Here is a 7,845-nt window from a genome sequence, read left to right on the forward strand (position 1 = left end):
GTTGCCGGTGATGGACTTAAAACGTCCTCACTTGGTGATTGCGCTAAGAAATGCCAACAAGCATTTCTGGCGCTGTTGCCGGGGACGGCATAGGTTGAAAGAATCTAGCATGACATGAACAATGATCACATACATGTAATGGTAGCCATAGTTTATGCAGGCTAATTCTGCTTGTTTTCTTCATGTTGTGGATGAAAATAGGATAGCGTATGAGTGGTTTTGATCTGCCGAACAACTACACCGATAATCTAGAGGCACTCCTAAGGAAGAACAGGTCCCATGCCACTTCTTCTTCTACTACTACTCTGCTAGCAGTCGAACCAGTCACCCCCATACCATCCGCTACTACCATCATGTCCAAGTCACTCCATGACTACTCCACCTCTATTGTTGCCAACGTGCCCATTGGGCCCACTATCAACATGGGCATCGGAAACTTTGAGCTCTAGATTGGCCTCATTACGATGGTGTAGGCAAACCAATTCGGTGGTTTGCCAAGCGAGGACGTAAGTGCACACTTGCAACACTTCCTAGAGCTGTGCGACACCATCGTCATCAAAGACGTCGCACAAGCTAGCATCTGGCTCTGCCTATTTCCCTTCTCGCTCGTGGGAAAGGCAAAATAGTGGTTCTACAAAGAGAAGGAAGCTATCAGTATGTGGGACAAATGTTCCACGGCGTTCTTCGTGAAGTTTTTCCTCATGGGCAAAACCAATGCCCTGAGAGGGAAAATTTTAAATTTCTAGCAGACTTCACTCGAATCCATACCGAGGCATGGGAAAGGTTGCAGGATTACATCTAGGCCTGCCCACACCATAGAATGGAGAACTGTCTCATGCTCTAGAACTTCTATGAAGGGCTCACACCCATGTCAAAGGGGCACATAGATGCCACTGCTGGAGGAGCATTCCTTTCCCTGACCATCGCTGATGCCATGGTTCTCATCGAGAAGATGGTGGCCAATCAGAGTTGGGGAGAGGAACGCAAATAACAAAAAGGCATGCATACCATGAAGGAGACGGATATGCTTGCCGCAAAAATAGACTTATTGTTATCAAGACTGAACGAGAGGGCCCATGAAAAAGAAGCTGTGAAGGCCACCGTTCAGGCCACAGAATCGCAAATGACTTGCAAAGTCTATGGTGAGGTTGGACATTCGGGGAACAACTGCCCAAAACCTGGGAAGATGTTGCGTATATCAACAACGGGTTCCGACAAGGTAACAGTAATGGGTGGAACAATCAGTCCCGCAGGCAAGTAGGTAATTCGAACTTCAACTCCAATTATAATTTGAATCAACCTACCTTGAAAGCCTTGGTCTTAGGCTAGGCAAAAATCAATGAAAATATCTCTAAAAAGCTTTCATATAATGATAAAATGTTCAAAAATATAAATACAAAACTTGAAAACCTATCTTCATCTGTTAAAAATCAGTTGAGCTTTAATAAAATGATTGAAACTCAAATAGCTCAAATTGCTGCCGCACTACTTGTTTCTGATTCGAGAAAGATTCCAGGGAAACTCAAAACTTCTCTTGAATCTGTTAAAATGGTCTCAACGAGGTTTGGTAAGCGTCTATGTTAGGAAAACCATGATTATTTTGTAGATCCACCATTCATCACTAAGAAAGAAGATCATGGCCGCCCGACGATCACATGCTCAATAGGCTATCTTCCACAACCCCTTTTGCGACCTTGGAGCAAGCATCAATGTCATGTCCAAGGTAATATATGATAAGATTTTGGGTGGACCTTTGTCCACTACAAATTTCAGACTACAGATGGCGGATCAAACCTCATGACACCCGAAGGGATTAGCCAAGGATATCTTGGTAAGAATTCAAGACACATATATCCCCACGGACTTCGTTGTTCTAGACATGGGCCACAATGAGGAAGTTCCCCTCCTCCTAGGGAGACCATTTCTTAACACTACAAATGCAGTACTACATGTGGGATCCGGGCATGTTTTCTTTCATATTCAAAGGCAAACAATAAGATGCCCATTTAATGGATTTAACATGCATAAACACCTTAAAACAAACAGCCTAAGAAACAACCACGTAAAGGAATCAAACAGGTATGGCAAATAAAAGGATCAGCATCCACGCCTACTTCTCCAGGCATGGGCACACCATCATCAAGTAAGCACTGAAAGGAGAAGAGTCCTGCTCATTGGACTCTAAATAGTGAGCCCTTGTCGAAGGTAAATCGGTAGTTATCTTTTATACTTTGCTTAATAAAAAGTTGCTTAGAATTCTTATATAAACAAAACTATAATTTATGCTGAAATAAAAACACCTACTTTTGTTACCTTTCCATGCTCTTTATAAAGTTTTGGTTTGGGCATGATTCTTGCGCGATCATGTTTTCATAAGCTGTTTAATTTAAGCATGGTGCTTAGATTTTTTAGCCTACCTTGATCGAATTAAACATGATGTTTAGTTTGATCATTGAACCAAAACCACTAAGTATAGACATGGGTAGGGTAAACAAAAAGTATAAATAAAACCACATGCAATAAATGCAATAAAGCTACCTCGGAGTCATCACCAAGCAACCAGCCTAGCGCTAGCTTGGGGGAGGACCCCCATAGAGGTACCTTGTATCTTTATCATATTTTTAATTTTCACATTTATTTTCTACATTTATTCATTTATTAGCATATAAAAAATAAAATATGACAAAAATACCAAAAATATGAATTCCACTCTCATATGTGTTTAAGGAATGTTTAGTTTCTCCTAAGTTGAAATGATGAATAGTTGCTCTATCTATAATTCATCAGTGCCTAGGTTATAACTTAGTATTCCCCAAGATTTACGTTCGTTGGCTAAAAATGTCCCATCCTAAAACTTGAAAACTTGTGGGTTTGCAAATCCATGCTCCTTTTCTAAGTTGTTGCGAGTTATGATATGGTACAAATAGAATTTACTATGACTTTGTTCTAAGAGAAACTTGACATCTGGAGATTTTACTTTCAAAAATGCTAAAATTCAAAGTTCCTCAATGATTATGAATACCTACTAAGGCCATATGACATGATATTCAAATTCAAACCTTAGTCATATGCTACTTGTTTGATCGTTGAGCTTTGTCAAATTGTTGTGACCCTTGTTGAGATTCTCATCATGCACCCATGATCAAGACACACGTACACCCATAAATAAATTGCAGACTCTTACACTGAGAGTTTACGCACAAACATGCTTTTTCCGTCCACCAAATAATTACTCCATTCATTTGTCATGTATCTCTCTCTCAAAATATTCATATGCCAAAAAGAATAGTATGGGCTATGCTAAAAAAGAAGAAAAAAATATCCATGCCAAAAGGCATGAGAGAAAAAAATGCATGCCAAGGAGCATGAAGAAAAGAAAAGAAAAAGAAAGAAAGAAAAAGCCCATAATTTTAAATAAAGGCATTCATCCAAAAGAGAGAGTCATGATTCAAGGAGTACCAAAAATATTTAGAATTAGAAAGTTATGAAAAATTCCACACACTTGCATGTCTTGATCAAAGTGTATGACTTGCATCTCCTTGAGGTCCAATTTTTTACTTAGCAAAATATGTGATGCAAGTATGCCCCACTTTCATACCTACCCAAAACTCCATTGAAAAGCCTTAGTGGTAGGATATGAAAAAGAAGGCAAAATTTCAAATGCCTTTGGTGAGGTTTCATACACAATTGAGCGATTGAGAGAATCATTTGAGGAACTTACATTTGTTTTACAAAACTCATAAAACCTCCGGATAGATGGTTAATCGAGGAATGAATGATTGGTGATTCTGTTATAACCGTTCTATCTTACAACCGCCCAAGAACTTGGAAAAGCTATACGCCCCACAGGGATCAAGGTAAAGGGTGGATAAAATGCCAACTTATTTGAATTTCAAAAGAATACTTTGTTATAGACATGGCACTTGTGAATTATATCGACATAGTAGCAACTCCTAATCAACAACCAAGTACTTAGCTATTTGCTCGGAATGAGCAAAGGTTAAGCTTGGGCGATTTGTTGGCGGTCACTAACGACAACATTCAGACGCCAATTATAGTCCAAAATAGGAGAAATAAACATACTTTTGACACATATGCCTTTACTATTGACATAGTCCCACTTGTATTGCAAGATTACTATTTTATAGGACTTATTTTGGAATATAGTTGAAAATGATCAAAATGCGCAAAAGAGAAAGCATAATGCAGATTCTATATCAAAGAAGCAAGCAAAAGCCCACTCCAATAGTGAATCTGGGTCGAGCACCGACATGGAAGGGGCCTAGGCCCACCTAGGAACTAACCATGCGAAGGCGGTCATGAGCCGGCCCCACCTGGGTGCGGCTGCACCACCGTGCTGCTGCCACCTAGGCCCAGCTTCAACCGACTGATGAATGGTGGCATGCATAGGCGGTTCATGGATGTTTCCTAATTTTCCTACACCAAACCGACCATGCTTTAGTATAAAAGAAGGGCTAGAGCTCATGTTCAACACACACCTCATTTGGAGCCTCTACCTCACTACTCATCTCTTGTACTCTTTTAGTTTCTATAGTAGTATTGTGAGCAAGGCAAGAGCTGCTTGGAGAGCTTGTCTCCTTGGAAGAAAAGCAATAGTTGGTATGAATACAAAGAGCTCTTCCATAGTCATTCTCTCATATCATTTATATAGTTGTGCTGTAGAACTAGAGTATAGTTATCTTATTATAATCATGATATATGAACTAGCATATAGTTTGTGTGTCATGATCTTAACATGTTCAACTTCATGCTTAATCATTCATAATGTTTGTATGAGTAGAAGTAGAGCTAGGGTTGGGGTGATGGTTCATCGTTCCTTTGGGTTTGCCTATATTCATGCCCGTCGATCCGTTGGGTTGGAGTCTTGGGGGGATATGGGTAGTTTCCTTGTACACAGGTGTGGTGCTCGGGTATATGGGAACGTTCGGATGTGATGGTGCCCCATGATTGAGGGGTAGGCGGCAGGTGGTGACAGCCATGTCCGTCCTTTGTAATCCCCCATGTTCAAGTATTGTGTAGGAGTCTTAAAGTCTCTATGGCTTGTTGGCAGACCAGTGTATAGGGATCTCCCCGTCCATCTCACACTTAGTTCTAACTCTAGTCATATAACTTGTATGATCATTAACTATTCTTTGGACGGCTATATTAGAACATGCCGGCTCCGCTTAGGAACATTCTTTTATTCTTTATTTTCCTTTTATTCTTGAGGTTGTCCTAAATGTGTGTCCACTATCCATGAAATACCATTTTTACCCCTGTCATGCACTATGGTCCACTATGCAAGTATGCAATCATGATTATGCTCATGCTAAACTCTTAATACCTTGCCCTCCTTTGGGAAAATATAAATAACGATACCCTAAATACTTCTAGGTGAAATGCTACAACGATAGATCCGTGCGCTTGCGGATATTCTCTGTAATCGTTAAGAACTATCGTAGTTGGTGTTTCTTGGTGGCGTTGCTAAGATTAACTCAATCTTAGTAATGGTGCTAAGAAATGTCAACAAGCATTTCTGTCACCATTGCCGATGATGGACTTAAAACCTCCTTACTTGGTGATTGCGCTAAGAAATGCCAACATTGGTGACTCTCGGGTTGATCTTGTCTAAGGCTTCCTCTAAACTTCGATGAGTCATGTTTATTAAGGAGATTGACTTAAGCTCACCCTTTGGATCTAAATCTAGTTTGGGTTCTACCCTTAAGGCTTCGTCCTTGTCCATCCATTCAACGGCATATGAATTCTTAACATCCTCTAGCCATTGTTGTTGCTCTTCTTGGTCTTTCATGGATTCTTCATGATTCCTATGCTTTGGTTGTCTTAGTAGATTTCTAGGATCATCATGAGACTTGGTTCTCCTTCTATAACATCACTTGACATGCCACCCTTGAGTTCTTCCTAATGTCCTACATGGGAATAAGGATGCTTCCTGAGAGATCCCTTCTTGAGAGAATTTGAATTATATTCACTTGAAGGTCTCTTATGTAGCAGAAAGTTTAAGCTTTTTTCCAAAATCAGCATTAAAAAGATCATCCTTAATTTCAACAGGGATTTCCAAAGGTGGAATTTCTTCTTCGTTGGAGGATTTTGGGATATTGATGGTTCAGGATTGACAGCTAAATTTTGGGATTGGAGTGGTTGTGATTTGGCTATCAAAACTTCCTCTTCTTGATCGGGAGACGATTTCTTCTCTTCCTTGGGGAGTTCATCAAGAATGTTAGTGTAGGGAATGCATCCAATATTTTTATCAAGTATAGTCCTTGCCTTACTAGCAGACAAATGAAGAAAAGCTCCTCTAGAGGCTACATCAAGGGATTTCATGGAATCCTTGCTAAGACCCATATAAAAATGTTGAAGAAGTACACGGTCTTGAATGGCAAGGTCAGTGCCAGTGGTGATGAGGTCATTAAAATGAGCCCATGCCATGCCATGCCAAGTGATTATTTTTCTTTTTGTTTAAAAGATAGAACCTTAGATCGAAGGCTGGCAACTCTAGAGATGGGAAAGAAAGCTAGGCAAAATTTAGAGCATAACGTTTCCCAATCTCCTTTCATACTTCATACGGTTCGACTATACCATTGTTTAGCTCTTCCCATCAAAGAGAACGGAAACAACTTCCATCTTAAGGTCTCGTCAGACATGCCAGTGATATGCAAGCATCCACAGGTCTGTCCAAACTCCTATAGGTGTGAGTATGGATTTTCATCGCCTTCTCCTGAGAAGGATTGTTCCCGAATTAATTTTATTAAACCCGGGCATAGCTCATAGCCTAGTGTTAAGATAGGCTTTCCAGATTTTAGTGGCTCTAGGCGTGCGCTCGTAGGTGCAGCGTATTGATGGATAGGAGTGGAATCCATAGTGAAAAGGAAAAGAATAGAATAAAAGAGAAAAAGATAAAAGATACAAGGTTAAGCTAGGTTCGTAGTTAATTCAGCAACCATTTCCCCAGCAATGGCGCCAGAAAGCTTATTGGTATTTATTAATGCACACAGATAAATCCGCAAGCGTACAGATACCACTGTTACTTTCACCCGGAAGTATTCCAAGTATCATATCCATAGGGAAACATGTCAGATTAACTATGTCTTACTTAACCCAAAGTAGCAGTAAGACTTAAGGTAACAGGAGTATAAAGGAGATCACTAAGGTCTTCTAGTTCTAACTTCGGTAAGCTATGTCTTCTATTGTCCAATTCTGGGGATATTACTAAGGGAAACACAGGCAAAGTATGTTTCCTAAGCAACTAGATCCTGCTAGGCACACAAACAGGAGGTGGACTATATAAGATTCAACGAGGCTATAAGAGTCACCCTCGCGAGCTACCACCGATCCGAAATGTAGAGTACATCTACGAGAAACCGAGTCTAAGCACCACGCTTACACTACGAATACTACTTTAACCTAGGAATGACAAGGATTAAAGTACTCGAAAAGAGTCACAAACCTGAAGAACAATATAAACATGTTACTTACTTGAATTAGAAGTTGATTACTAGAGAAATCTCAGAAGCAAGCTTATGAAGAACTTGATTTCGCCTGGGTATAAGCCATAGAGAGAGCACCGGTAGGTCGGTACTTCCTCCAAACTCTTCCCTCACATTCTATCTCTTTATTTCTAATACAAGACTAGATCCTATTGAGGACTAATCTTCCCTTGATAGTTGGCTCTGATCCTGAGGAGGAGGATATGAATTAGGGTTTCTAGATGGCTCTAGGCAGGGAGTATAGGGCTATATATATAGGGGGTAGGGTCAATTCTGGACCCTTGGATCAAACCGACTTAAAAGGATGATGTAGATGCAATCTAGGAGGCGGTAGAGAACC

General features: G+C 40.3%; 1 non-coding gene across 1 annotated transcript; it reads right to left on the reverse strand.

Moving 5' to 3' along the window:
* Positions 1-716: 716 nt before the first annotated feature.
* On the reverse strand, positions 717-822 carry LOC136524964 (small nucleolar RNA R71). Its single transcript, XR_010776308.1, has one exon. It is a non-coding gene; the product is annotated as a small nucleolar RNA R71 (small nucleolar RNA).
* Positions 823-7,845: the final 7,023 nt, after the last annotated feature.

The sequence above is a fragment of the Miscanthus floridulus genome, chromosome 18 (genome assembly GCF_019320115.1).
Source record: "Miscanthus floridulus cultivar M001 chromosome 18, ASM1932011v1, whole genome shotgun sequence".
Classification (NCBI taxonomy): domain Eukaryota; kingdom Viridiplantae; phylum Streptophyta; class Magnoliopsida; order Poales; family Poaceae; genus Miscanthus; species Miscanthus floridulus.